This window comes from Sander lucioperca, chromosome 20 (genome assembly GCF_008315115.2).
Source record: "Sander lucioperca isolate FBNREF2018 chromosome 20, SLUC_FBN_1.2, whole genome shotgun sequence".
In the NCBI taxonomy this organism is placed as follows: domain Eukaryota; kingdom Metazoa; phylum Chordata; class Actinopteri; order Perciformes; family Percidae; genus Sander; species Sander lucioperca.
Genome location: NC_050192.1, coordinates 21,648,103 through 21,663,102, shown reverse-complemented (window position 1 = coordinate 21,663,102; position 15,000 = coordinate 21,648,103). Strand labels below are relative to the sequence as shown.

Here is a 15,000-nt window from a genome sequence, read left to right as displayed (position 1 = left end):
TACTTTATGAACTTGATTTTAAGATTTGTAATTATTTATTTACTGTAAACAAAAGAAAAATGTGTGAATCTGTCATTATTGCACAATTCCTCCAAGTACCTAACTAAAAAACTACAAATCCCTCTCCTTACCAGAGTCAATATAGTGTTTAGTAACTCCTAAATAGGGCTGTCAAACCATTCATTTCTTTTAATTTCTCTGAATTTCTGTGATTAAAAAAATGAATCGCATCGCGGTGGCCCTTAATCACATCGTGATTAACGCGTTAATGCTGACAGCCCTAATATATATATATATATATATATATATATATATATATATATATATATATATATATTTATATATTTCAGCTTTAAGAAAAGATCAGAAACAACTTTCTGCTCTCGGCAAAAGCAGCCATTTTGTTTTGGGCCTGTAAGAAATGCTTCAGCTGTCCCAACTATTGATGCTCTTCCAGTCTCTTCCACCCGTCCCGTATCGCCACGGTTACCTCCGGGACAAACCTGTTGGATTGGCAGGTTGAACAGAACGGCGGCCGCTTCCAGCCGGAGCTCTGACTCACAGGTCAGCGTAACCCAGCAGAGAGAACAGGAGGAATATAGGGGATATTTTTAGGTGAGTGACTCACAGACACACATTCTCACACATTCTCTCTCTCTCTCTCTCTCTCTCTCTCTCTCTCTCTCTCTCTCTCTCTCTCTCTCTCTCGGCTTAATGTCTTCGCCGAGTGTCGAGCAGTAATGAGCGAATACGGGGAGGATAAAAGGCCGCTGGATGGTGTGTTTACATTATCTGAGACGTACAGCTCCTGCTGTCCTGAACACACAGCTGGAAATAGCTTCAGTCTCGCCCCTCCAACGCCAAGAAGATTCACAGCGTCTGATTAGATTTAGGCTACAAGCCTGACTGATAACAAGGAATCAAGAGTTGATACTTAACCTTCATTTACACCGCTACGTTTTGGTTTTTAAGCGTTTGAGTTGTGAGGCAAAAGTGATCTCTGTGTGTTTTTATCTAGGAATTAATCTCTGTTTAAACCATTGACGTATATATATAATGGACCAGCAGGTCCCGTGTCTCTGGACGGAGACCAGTGAAGTCTCTTTCCCGGTGATGGCTGAGCGTTACTGAGCAGCCTCCAACTGAGCTTGAAGACGTAGATGTGACGTGAGCAACCTGTCTGAAAGTTGGAAGTCTTCTGGTAGCTGTGCCAAGAGAAATCTCAATCATTCCCAATCTAGCAGAGACGGAGAGCGTAGGTATATGTAAGGAGATAACATAGACACAGGCTAATTATTGATCACTAAAATGATAGTTAACATTAGTAATTAAACTTAAACAGCTAATGGAAGTCCAAACTGCCTGAGAGCTTCTCCTGTACTATACGGTAATTCCTCTACTATGAGACAGTAAGTCTCGTGGTTATGACCCAATCGTTAGCCTATTTTTATAAAAACATCTGCTACGGCGCCATAACGTGAGCTACAAGGTAATGGAGCCTTTTATACATTGTCGTGTTTCTTTAGAAATAAACAACGGACAAATAGAGTCTTTAAACTCTTCAGATGTAAAGTTATTCTCTGTCAAAGTGACGTCAAAATGAATGGCAGTCAATGGGATGCTAACGGGAGGTGATGGCTTGGTAGCATCAACATGGCGCCATAGGAGGTTCGCGGTCCGAGGAGAAGCTGACCCCCTTGGTTTAAACTAACACGCCCAAAACCTCATATCTCATCAACATCCTGGTATACTGGACATAAACAGGAGACAGCGTGGAGTCTCCGCCCCACTGCTGATCGTTGCCATGGTAACATTAGTAGCTTTAAGTCTCACATGTCGGTGTTGTCAAAGGTCTCCGTTTGCGGCCGTTGAGACTGAAACACAACCCCGCAGATTCCAAACCAAAACGGGTCAGAAGTCTTTCCAAATGTCTCCGGTTTAGGGGCTCGGAAACGCCAGAGCAGGGGGAATGAAAGGGGGAAACGCTAGAGCAGGGGGAATGAAAGGGGGAAACGCTAGAGCAGGGGGAATGAAAGGGGGAAACGCTAGAGCAGGGGGAATGAGAGGGGGAAACGCCAGAGCAGGGGGAATGAGAGGGGGGAATGAGAGGGGGGAACATCAGAGCAGGGGGAATGAGAGGGGGAATGAGAGGGGGAAACGCCAGAGCAGGGGGAATGAGAGGGGGGAACATCAGAGCAGGGGGAATGAGAAGGGGAATGAGAGGGGGAAACGCCAGAGCAGGGGGAATGAGAGGGGGAAATGCCAGAGCAGGGGGAATGAGAGGGGGAATGAGAGGGGGGAACATCAGAGCAGGGGGAATGAGAGGGTGGAACATCAGAGCAGGGGGAATGAGAGGGGGAAACGCCAGAGCAGGGGGAATGAAAGGGGGAAACGCTAGAGCAGGGGGAATGAAAGGGGGAAACGCTAGAGCAGGGGGAATGAAAGGGGGAAACGCTAGAGCAGGGGGAATGAGAGGGGGAAACGCCAGAGCAGGGGGAATGAGAGGGGGGAATGAGAGGGGGGAACATCAGAGCAGGGGGAATGAGAGGGGGAATGAGAGGGGGAAACGCCAGAGCAGGGGAAATGAGAGGGGGGAATGAGAGGGGGGAACATCAGAGCAGGGGGAATGAGAAGGGGAATGAGAGGGGGAAACGCCAGAGCAGGGGGAATGAGAGGGGGAATGAGAGGGTGGAACATCAGAGCAGGGGGAATGAGAGGGTGGAACATCAGAGCAGGGGGAATGAGAGGTGGAAACGCCAGAGCAGGGGGAATGAGAGGGGGAAATGCCAGAGCAGGGGGAATGAGAGGGGGAATGAGAGGGTGGAACATCAGAGCAGGGGGAATGAGAGGTGGAAACGCCAGAGCAGGGGGAATGAGTGGGGGAAACGCCAGAGCAGGGGGAATGAGTGGGGGAAACGACAGAGCAGGGGGAATGAGAGGGGGAAATGCCAGAGCAGGGGGAATGAGAGGGGGAACACCAGAGCAGGGGGAATGAGAGGGGGAACACCAGAGCAGGGGGAATGAGAGGGGGAACACCAGAGCAGGGGGAATGAGAGGGGGAACATCAGAGCAGGGGGAATGAGAGGGGGAAATGCCAGAGCAGGGGGAATGAGAGGGGGAACACCAGAGCAGGGGGAATGAGAGGGGGAAATGCCAGAGCAGGGGGAATGAGAGGGGGAACACCAGAGCAGGGGGAATGAGATCTTCCTTTTTTAACCTAAACGTAGCGATGTAAATGTAGCCTTACATTAGCTAGACTCAGATCTGTGTGCTTTGAGCGGCCGTTATTTTATAGTTTTTTTGTAATTCTTTTCGATGAGTACCACAGCACAAAGAGCTCTGTTCTACCAGCATGCCAGATATCAAAAACAGTTTTTAAGACTATAAAGTCATTTTTTTTCACGCCTGCAGACACTCAGACATCTTTGAAAGGGCAATAAATCTGCTGAGTGTTGCCAGTCAGCACAAGCCGTCATTTTGAGTTCAACTTCTGGCAAACCTTTGGGCAGCAATAACAAATGTGGATGTCAGCGCAGACCGAGTCCGTCTTACAGATGCCTGGGTGGACCTTTTCTGGCTGCACCACGTCCTCACTTCAAAGCAAAAACTGAGATTTTTGAGGCATAAATGTCCCCAACTTTGAATTTGATCGGGGAGGCAGCTAAGCAGCAGCGACGGTGGGAGGGGTCTGACTCTGCTTCTCCGCTACTATACTGCAAGAAAGAACAGAAACACACTCACACACACCCTCGCCATGGTGGCAACTCGCTATCTTCTCTGCTTCTGCAAACCAGCTATCCTGACCAGCCAGCCCCACATCCAGATGTTGGGTCTGGGAACTCCCCATTGGCTGGGCTCAATCTGAGGGGCGGGATAAACGGTTGTCTTTCAAATTCCCTCTGCACGCAATAGGATAACGCTTCAACCAATCAGAGCAACGCTAGTTGATAGATTAAACTTTAAACTCTGAACACATCTTCCTTTTTTAAGAACGACTTCAGTGCCGTTCTTTGTTCTTTTCTCAAAGAAAAGCTGAACTCCAAGTCTTCCAGAGACCGCTGTTCGCCAGCAGCAGCAGCCATCTTCTTTGTTTTCAAGTAGCAGGGAATTCACACGGGACCGTCGCAACTCTGCCGTCATTATGTTAAGCCCCACCCACCGACTCTATACACAATGTGATTGGCCTGACTAGAGTTTGGTTTTTCCAGCTCGCAAGCCAACGGAGAGTTGCTAGACGACCCTGGCTGCAAATTACATTTGCTGCCGCTAGGGTGGTCTAGATTTCTAGGATACTAAAACACAGTTTGTGTGGATAAAAGGCCAAAACGCAGAGAAAGAAGATACCTGTCTGCACGAGGCCTCGGAGACTGTGTCACCAATGACTACTAAGGGCTGTTTCACACCTGTAGTTCGGTGGACTCGGTGCCATTCGGGGGTGAAGTTGCAGCATTGTTGCATTTTTCATTTGGTTCGGTTTGCGTTCAGATCTGATGACTGTAGTCGGACTTCTTCAGCTTTTAGTTTTGTCTTTAAGCTTTTTGAATGTTATTTATTATCTGCTCTAGTTTTTATTAATGTTTTAGACACAGATATGGTGATAATTGTCCAAAATGACGTGACCTTATTTCTATTCTAATTCTAGTTTTCATACCCATCACTGTAGCTTGTATGAGAGCGTCGGTTGGCCTTCTTTGCACAATCGCAGGTTGGAGCATTGGTATATTTTTCTTTTTAAGGCCAGACTGTGTAAACTACCTCCTTACTTACGTTCTCTCCTGACTCCTAAAGTCACCACCAGGAAATGTAATCTTCAATCAAATGGGCCAATCATGTAAGTATGACATTCCCCGAACACAAACTGTCTTCAGTTAAAGTGCCTTTAAAGGTTTTGCTCCCTCATCCTGGTATAAATTGCAGTATCATCTTAAATTAGACTACCTACCAACAATGACAGTTTAAAATTAGGATAAAGGACTATTTGAGTACTAAATGCACATGTGCTGTTACTGGGCGCTGCTGGTGATGATGTTGAGATGATGTTACTGTCTTTGTCAGTTTGATGTTGCTGGTTTTACTGTATATTTTAATATGGAACTATTATACTGCTGTCTTGGCCAGGACTCCCTTGAAAAAGAGATTCTGAATCTCAATGGGATTATTTCCTGGTAAAATAAAGGTTAATAAAAATAAAAATAGACCTTATTTCAGACATGTAACCAGAAACCCACTGACTTCGAGACGAGGGAACCGGAAAGGGCAAAAAATACGCTGCCAACTCATTTCCTGCTGCACTCTGTGATCCTTAATATATCTGGCATTAAAAAGACAATTACATAACAGACCACCTGAGAGGGGGAAACTGTATAAATATAGAAAATCTACTGTTGAGTTCACTGTAGTATCACAACAAGCTTTTACATTGGTTCAGAATATTCATTTTATATTTAAATAAGCTTGAGGCGATACTAATTATTTCCAAACACCGCACAGATATAGCTTTATTAATTCTTTCCAATATGTATATAATAATATCAGGATGGTAATTGAAGCCCTGGGAGAATATTAAATCATATCGATGCTCGCTGAAAAAACCTCGACGTATCCACAGTAGAGTAGCCTGCAACATTTAAACTCTCCGCGGCGTATTAAGTCTTTACTCGGCCGTTTTTCAAGGCAATGTTTGTGTCACTGGCGCTTTGATTAAGGGGATTTCCGGAAGATTATATTCCCCACAAACTAGAAAGGCATTATCAGTATTAAAGCAGCGATGCCTTGGGCTAAGCTGCAGATGTGTGGATGTGATCAGATTTGAGAGGGATGGCAGGATTAGACGCACAGAGGCGTAGACCTGACAGCTCATTACAGCTTAACACAGGCTCCATCGCCACGACAACGCCAATATCCCTCCATCTATGAAACCTTTGGATGTGACGGGGCGATGCTGCACTTTTTAGGGAAAAGCTTTTCAGGTCCTGTTTTTCTTAAAGATGAGTATGTTTTAATAGTAGTAGTTGTTGTTGTTGTTGTTGTTGTTGTTGTTGTTGTTGTTGTTGCTGTTGTTGTTGTTGCTGTTGTTGTTGTTGTTGTTGTTGTTGTTGTTGTTGTTGTTGTTGTTGTTGCTGCTGTTGCTGTTGCTGTTCTGGCATTTTGATCTTATTTTTTATGTTATTTTTTATGAATTGTATTTTCTGTAGGTGTGTGAGTGAGTATGTGTCCCTTTAACAGAGTAATTAATAAAGTCTATCGCTCTCTCTCTCTCTATATATATATATATATATATATATACATCTCCCTCTCTCTCTCTCTCTCTCTCCGTCTGTGTGTCTCTCTCTCTCTGTGTCTCTCTCTCTTTCTCTCTCTCAGTCTCTCTCTCTCTCTCTCTCTCTACACACATCTACCTCTCTCTCTCTCTCTCTCTACACACACATCTACCTCTCTTTCTCTCTCTCTCTCTCTCTCTCTCTGTCTGTGTCTGTCTATCTCTCTCTCTCTGTTCTCAAACTCCATTCTCTTCGGTAAACAACAACAACCTTCGAGCTACATGCTGAGAATGTCAAGTTCTGAAGAAGACTAGGACGGTACAACAGGGCAGGTCTGCTCGGTTCTTTCAGGGAATGATTGTAAAGATTTATAAAGAATATGATTAGGTAATTTCCTCTCTAACTGGGAGGTTTTGGGACTGATTGGTGGGATTGCTGTGGACGAAGTACACACAGAGATACACTGGTAAGAGCTAATGAGGTTTAACCATGTATCAGCTAATTTAAATATCTCACGGTACTGGATTGTGTCAACAGTTAACTTCATTTAATATTGGATGAGGAGTTTTCTTTAGCGGGGTGGAAATGCACCACCAAAACAAGTTCCTTCCTGAGACTATTTAGCAGAGCCAACAACTTCACCAATCACTCCAAACGTTGCCACAAAATGAACGTCTGCATCATTCATCTTCCTCCTCTGTACCACTCCCTCCCTCCTCCTCCTCTTCCTCTGTTGCATCATGGGACAATAGGAAGCGTTTTAGTAAATCAGGACAACTCCTCCCCGACCGAGATGCAAATATGAGCATCTCCAACATGCACTCTCTCCAGCACTGTTAGTTAGTTACTGGGAACAGCGCTGGAAGAAGTATTCAGATCCTTTACTGCAGAAAAAGTACTAATACCACACTGTAAAAATACAAGTAAACGTCCTGCAGTGAAAATGTTACTTAAGTAAAAGTATGTAAGTATCATCAGGACAACAATCCTCCCATTGTAGAAAGTTTAAAGGATCCAAACATTTTAAAATATTTAATCGAATACGAAGCCAGAAAAACAGCTTCCTGCTGCGGATGCCCTGCAGGGATCAGTGAACAGTCTCTGGGTTATTTATTGGTGATGCAGCATGTGACGTTTAGTGCGCTCTTTATTATCGTCCGGGTGATGTAATGGGATGTACGACCTCCGTGACCTTCCGCAGAGAACAAGCGGATCTGGTCGCCGACCCAAACGACCCGGCACACGGCCGCTGTGGAGCACGACGGCGGGCGGAAAGGACTCTCCGACTCCGGAGACATTTCAGATGCTCGACTCTAAAGTCTGAAGGGTCACAGATAACCTGTAGGGCCGGGAACAGAGACAGAGCGCATTTAAGTCCCACCCCCACCGCAGGGAAAAACAAATCTGCCCTCTCCATTGACACGGATTGCGTGAAGGTTCGTCCTCGCCTATTCCGTCTGCTAGCAAACAGAAATGTACCTAAAAGCTGCCGCCTGGTGAGCTTCACTACCAACAACAGTGTTTCCTCTATGTTGATTTGACCGTGGCGGCCACGGCAACATTTCTGCCCCCCACGGTATCAGAAATAGGGCTGCATTGTTAGAGTGCATGTCGGAGAATAGTGCAGACACACGAGGATAACTAGCCGGTTTAGATTGTGTGTGTACGTCCTTGACAACTGTAAGTGGTATAACTTGTCAGTTCATTTAAGCCTGGTATGGCAAATTTAACTTAAGTTAACTGGTGAAGAATACACACAACGAAAACCGGACCTGCCCCCACTGCTAAAAGAAATCCTAAAGGAAACACTGAACAATGTAAACTACCCAGAACTAAAGGTTTTATAAGCTGCCGAGCTGAAAAACTGAGCTTTATGAAGACAAAAGTGGAACCAGACGTGAAGAATCAGCAGAGAGAATGGAGAGAAACTAACGTTATGTCCTATGTTACGTGTCTTATCTTACAGACAAAGTTAACCTAAAACTGACATTTGGATATTCAACTTGGTAACAAAATGCTTGCTGCAAACGTAACGTCGGACATAACGCCAAGGGGGTAAGTGAGCATCCGGAAAGCGTACCTCCTATGGGGAGATTCTGATGCTACCAAGCCATCACCCCCCGTTAGCATCCCATTGACTGCCATTCATTCTGACGTCACTTTGACAGAGAATAACTTTACATCTGAAGAGTTTAAAGACTCTATTTGTCCATTGTTTATTTCTAAAGAAACACGACAATGTATAAAAGGCTCCATTACCTTGTACCTCACGTTATGGCTCCGTAGCAGACGTTTTTATAAAAATAGGCTAACGATTGGGTCATAACCACGAGACTTACTGTCTCATAGTAGAGGAATTACCGTATAGTACAGGAGAAGCTCTCAGGCAGTTTGGACTTCCATCAGCTGTTTAAGTGTAATTACTAATGTTAACTATCATTTTAGTGATCAATAATTAGCCTGTGTCTATGTTATCTCCTTACATATACCTACGCTCTCCGTCTCTGCTAGATTGGGAATGATTGAGATTTCTCTTGGCACAGCTACCAGAAGACTTCCAACTTTCAGACAGGTTGCTCACGTCACATCTACGTCTTCAAGCTCAGTTGGAGGCTGCTCAGTAACGCTCAGCCATCACCGGGAAAGAGACTTCTAATGGCGTTTTTCCATGATGTGGTACCTGCTCGAGTCGCCTCGACTCTACTCGCCTTTTTTGGTTTTCCATTACGAAAAAAAGTACCTGGTACCTGCTAACAGGTACTTTTTTTAGTACCTCCTCAGTCGAGGTTCCAAGCGAGCTGAGCCGATACCAAAAGGTGATGTGAAAACCTGCAGACTCCTGATTGGTCGGAGAAAATCGTCACTAATCACTGCGTCATCATTGTTAGCGACAGACGGGGGTGTCCTGAACAAACCGCCATTTTTAGTTCAGCCAGCTGTGTTTTTTTTTTTGTTTTTTTTGCTGCCTCCAGCTTCTTTAGAAACTAAATGTGTCTTCTGGCAACAACACACCTTCCACGTTCTGTGTGTGTGTGTGTGTGTCGCGTTAGGTCACGGCAGTTTACTGCAGCGCCGTTATGACGACCAGCCACGCTGAGGCGGTACTAAAATCTGCAATGGAAAACGGACGCACAGTGCGTCGAGGTGAGGCGAGTTGAGCAGGTGCCATGTAATGGAAAAACAGCATAATTGACTTCACTAGTCTCTGTTGAAGTCTGTGGCGTCGCTGTGACCATTTTCACTTTCACTGTCTATGCTTAGCGTCTTCCCATTCTGACTATATATATATATATATATATTTTTATATACACACATGATAACTTTGCCCCAAAAACCCCTTCAGTTATCCATCCATTTGTCTATTATTTGCTGCCACAGATTAAACATTTAGATGATATTTTTGTTTTCTTTCGTCTGATTCATCTAAATCACACAAACGTATCCCCCTGAGTCCAGTTTCAGAGAGAATAAGTCCAGCTCTTTACTCTCAGATTCTCCTTTGTTGTTATTTTAATGAAGACACCCGAAAAACTAAACTGGGCCAAGTTGCAAGATTTCATCTTTGTTAACATACCGTAGTCAGACACCCTTTAGGGAGAAATCGGTTTAAAAACAAGAAAGATGTGACCTTTGAAGAGACTTCCAGCAGAGGAATCCTCTGCAGATTTTCACTTACATGAAGATAAATAAGTATTTTTTCTTCGTGGTCGTGTTTTGTGTTGTTGACCTGATAAAAAAAAAGCCTCCGCTTGAGATCTACGGTAGCTACAACCCCACCTGATCAATTTTTCAAACGGGCCTTTGAAGCCATGCTTGTTGAATACAGAGTCCTACTTCCTTTTAATGGCGAGGCTTGTTCCCCCTTTTTATTTTAAGGATGCCACCAGGAGACTCAATAATGCATAGAGAGAGAAAAAAAGCAGAGCATTGTGGGATGCCGCGGCCTAGAAGGAGGTGTATATAAATGAAAGCTGAGTAAGAAGGCCAGAAACAGAGGCCACTCCCACACACTGTTCTGACTTAAATAAATGGTCTTCATTTTATCATGTAAAGATATAGAGCGAACAAAGCTGCAACATTTCACATTTTCATAGATGTCAAGATGTACAATCAGGGCCTGATGCTGACAGCAGGAGACCAATCTCTCCGAGCCGAAGGTTTCCATAACAAAGACTAATCACACGAACGCCAGGAGTTTTTGGTTTTTTTTGCTCTTTGTTAGTCCTTTTCCATAATTGACCTCTTTCTGGCAACGTCTGTTTAGCTGGCTGAGTGAGTCTATTGTTTGTTCCTAAAAAAGCCTTGATGAAGGAACCACTTCCTCACACACACACACACACACACACACACACACAGACAGACACACACACACAGACAGACACACATGTAGACACACAGACACACACACACACACTGTGCACAAACACACTGCACATGCACACACAGACACACACACACACACACACAGACAGACAGACAGACACACACGCACACACACACATACAGACAGACACACACTGCACATGCACACACAGACACACACACACACACACAAACAGACAGACAGCCACACACACACACATAGACACACACACACAGCCACACACACACATAGACACACACACACAGCCACACACACACATAGACACACACACATACACACAAGACAGATACACATGTAGACACACAGACACAGACACACACACAGACACACACACACACACACACACACACACACACACACACTCAATCAGAGAGCAGTGAATGAACCAGCTGCTGTGGAAAAGACAATAACATTCCTCTCTTTTCTCGGCTCGCTCGCTCACAAAGACAAAGACCTGCCATGACACATGCTGCTCCTCTACATGTGAAAACATCCAGCTCTGTGCTTCTAAACACTCAGCAGACAATCTGAAAGCAAAGAAACTTAAAGTGCCCTCGACTGCTTCTATACACTCGGCAGTAGGGCTGCACAATATATCGTTTTTTATCATTAACGCAATATCAACTGGCGCAATACACACATACACAAAAGGCAGCAACATATTGTGATTTTTCAAATCCAACAAGCAGTTTGTTGTATTTTAGCAGAATACTGAAAGCAGCAGATATTAAACAACGGTATCACATATTTTCCTCATATCGTGCAGCATCTGAAAGCAAGGAAACTTAAAGTTGGTAGGGCTGTCCTCGACTAAAGAAATTCTTAAGAAACACTCGTACGATTTTGTTGATTAATTGATTCGTTGATTTAATCGACAGATCTGTAAAAGCTGTGCGTTTCTCTACAAAAGAATCCAGCAAAAGCACCACTTTAAATCTTGTGTTCATGATGTGCTCATAAGTTTCTTGGACATTTCATTCAGTATTAAAAAAACCCATATATTAGTCTAGTTTTTGTGACTAAGTGACTGATGGGAACAACAATCTTTGACATTGGTCCAGTATTAAGAGAGATCTCTGCAGTCGGCAGCAGAGAAACAAGCTACAGTGTAAGTTAATAGGACAATTGTTCAGCTTGTATTTACCTTCACAAAAGTTCTGTTGTTGCCGCTGACAGACTCAGATTATTATTCTAAGTGTCTGACAACATTATGAAAGGATCCCTACAGAGATAGACCTTTAAAACATATTTAAGACCTTTCTGTTTAACCAGAAAAAGCTCTGAAGTCGCTAGCACTAAACCCACCAGACTCCATTTAAAAAAACAGTACTTTAGCGTGTATAGAGCCAACATATTTTCACATGTAAATCAGTAAACTATGTGTTTATTTCAACCAAAACTAGAGTTGTGATGGTTGGAAAAGTGGAAAGACGACCCAAAACGGCTTTTGATCATTTTATTTTGTTTCTGTCGACTTTGAATGAAGTGTATTTTACGATGCTAAAATTACTGTTTATTTACATGGAGTCTGGTGGGTTTAGCGAACCCAATTGGGCGAGGAGGAAGGAGGGGTGAGCTAGCCTCCATTTCGTTTGACAATACTTCAACAAGAAGTGACATCACCCAACATCACTTAGAGCACGTTTAATTGAAACGCTGTGAGTTAGTGACACTGTTAGTTGCACAGCAGTGAGCAGTCATTTAACATTATTCATGCACGGCCCTTTCCATAATTACTGATTTTTTAACCGAGCCATCTGAGCCAATCAGGGGTGAGGATGCTGAGGAGGGGCTGACTCAGCACATCTGGAGACGACAGGTCCGTATCAGTGGTATTAATAAGTTGTGGTTTAATTATAGCTAACGCCAGACTTCTCCTCTCCTAATTGTATCGTGACGGATCATTTTCAGTTTAAAGAGAGCCGCGTGAGAGAAGAGAGGGATTGTGGGTCAGCAGAGTTGTCTGATCCCTAATCAACTTAATCCCGGCAGTGATGCGATCCGCCCGGCAGCCAAAACAGCAACAACTCCTGTCAGCCATTTTTTTCTTTCCTTGCAAACTCTGCTTAGATTCCAGCGCTGCTGCTCAATGTTTAATCGGGATGACCTGTTTAGTTCAGAGAAGAAATAAAAGATTAAAGAGGAGCCCAGTTAATACAACAGTAGGAGACGATGGGGGGGGGGCGGGGACTCAGAAAACTCCCTTTCTACTCCAGACTTCTGCAGTTTGAGCTGTTGACTCTCTGTGACAACAATATCAGCCGCTGCCGCCTTATGAAACTGATGGCAGCAAACAAACTGTAACTCATCACTTTTTATAGGAGGGAACACACAAAAAAAACCACAAAATACTACAAATACTAGGGGTGGCAGACAGTAGCTCAGTCAGTAGGGAGCTGGGTTGGGAACTGGATCAAGTCCCCGTACGGACCAAAAGTATGGTGGTGGACTGGTAGCTGGAGAGGTGCCAGTTCACCTCCTGGGCACTGCCAAGGTGCTCTTGAGCAAGGCACAGAACCCCCAACTGGGGGCACCTTTCCATGGGCAGCTCCCCCACTCTGACATCTCTCAATTAGTGCATGTAGAGGTACTGAGCATGTGTGTGTAATTCAGGCCTGTGTGTAATAACAACAGAGTGAAAGCATTGTAATTTCCCCTTGTGGGATTAATAAAGTATACATTATTACATTATAACCAGGGTTAGTTCTTCTATTTCTTCTGTAATGTAGACTCACTGTATTCCCTCCATCACCAAACAGGAAGCACCAAACGGCTCGAGCCAGTGATTGCTATGGCTAAGCTAAACGCTAAAGAGGGAAACATGCCGATGTTCAACCCTTCTGAAGCGGGTCATCCAACGAGAGTTTTACCTGCGGATAAACGCAGACCTCTGGGTAGGGATGGAACGGTGTGAAAATTTAACCTCACGGTTATAGTGACCAAAATTATCACATTATATGGGGGTATTTTAAGTGTGTTCAATATGTTCAGAAATCACTGATAGGCCTACACAAGCTGAAATAGTTTTAATAAGTGTAACAGTGTTTATTATATTACAAAAAATATAGGCAAAACCTTATGAAAAGTGCAACTTTTAACATCAAAGCAACAAGCAACTGCAACTTTTTTCCTGCACGTTCTGCAGACAGGATAACTATCTTCAATCAACTGTCCTTCAGCATTCTTATAATAACCAAAATATGCCCATGCTTCAGACTTAGTCCTCTTAGAGGGCTGATAAATGTCCTGATCGCTGTCATCTCCTCCTTCCGTCATGATTCCAAATTCAAGAAACGCACGTTGGAGGCTACGCAGTGCGCCTGCACGTTAACTTCAGGAGACTCGGATGAAGCTGGGAAGGATTAAACACGTGGTTTACACACCGTGGTAATCTACCGTGATAATAATGATATTTTAAATGACAACGGTAATTGTTATCGGCAACATTTTTATCGCGGTTTACCGTTACACCGTTACCTCTGCAGACTTACCCTTAAGTTGGTACATTTTCAAAAGGAATGTAGTTGTAGTCTTGCAATGTGTGACCCTGTAAGATCCCCAGTCTTAACATATTATGACAGTCTTTAACGTTAGATGTGAGGTGATTGTCTTTACATGTGAGATGGTGTTAGACTTTAGTCTGTTCAAAGTCTACTAGTGTACGGTTGGCATTAGGTGCTGCCAAAAACGGCTCAGCTGCTGCACCTAAACCTTACAAAATGGTAGGAAAAACCCTGCAGACACTGGAGCTGTGGCAGAGCGGGCCGAACACTGAACACTCTCTCTCTCTCTCTCTCTCTCTCTCTCTCTCTCTCTCTGACAGACGGAGGTGAAGTGGGTTATGGGAGCAGCAGGCTGCTACGGCCCATCATCCTGTCAGTCTGCGGGATAATTCAATCAGATGTGTGCGGGGGCGCACGCTTCTCTTCCCACAAACCCAAGGACCTCACTTCCTGTTTTGGTAGGGCTGGAACAAAATATAACAGTGGGAATGGCAGAGGGTACATCAGATGTGTTTGGGTAGAACAGGTCTATATAGTGGCAGAGGTGGTATAGGTCTGTAGAATAAGAAAGCAGAGCTGCGTCCACGTTTGCCTGCTGATTGACAGATAAACGGTGACTCAAACCTGAGCTGAACTGTAATCCGTTATGCATAAAAAGCACCCACGTACACCAGTCGCTCCCGTGTCAAAGACTTTGCTCGTGTCACGTTGACGTCTTCAGGAAGACATCATTCATCGTGTCAGTCAGCTGGACGACACGAGTGGGCGGAGTAAGAGGAAGAAGAAAGACTTGAACAACAAAGCGTATGAATGGCTGCGAGCCAGTCAACAACAGAAACATGGGTACACAATG

At 44.3% G+C, this 15,000-nt stretch overlaps 1 protein-coding gene and 1 long non-coding RNA gene across 2 annotated transcripts in view; both read right to left on the bottom strand.

Moving 5' to 3' along the window:
- Positions 1-15,000, bottom strand: part of phf21b (PHD finger protein 21B) — a 125,005-nt gene that overhangs the window by 88,121 nt on the left and 21,884 nt on the right. The window lies entirely within an intron of this gene.
- The window catches only part of LOC116056961, a 9,022-nt gene continuing 765 nt past the window's right edge, over positions 6,744-15,000 (bottom strand). Inside the window, exons 2-3 of the long non-coding RNA XR_004106695.1 lie at positions 6,964-6,969; positions 6,744-6,896 (exon numbers count right to left, since the gene is read on the bottom strand). This is a non-coding gene — a long non-coding RNA (uncharacterized LOC116056961). The remainder of the gene's footprint in view (positions 6,897-6,963; positions 6,970-15,000) is intronic.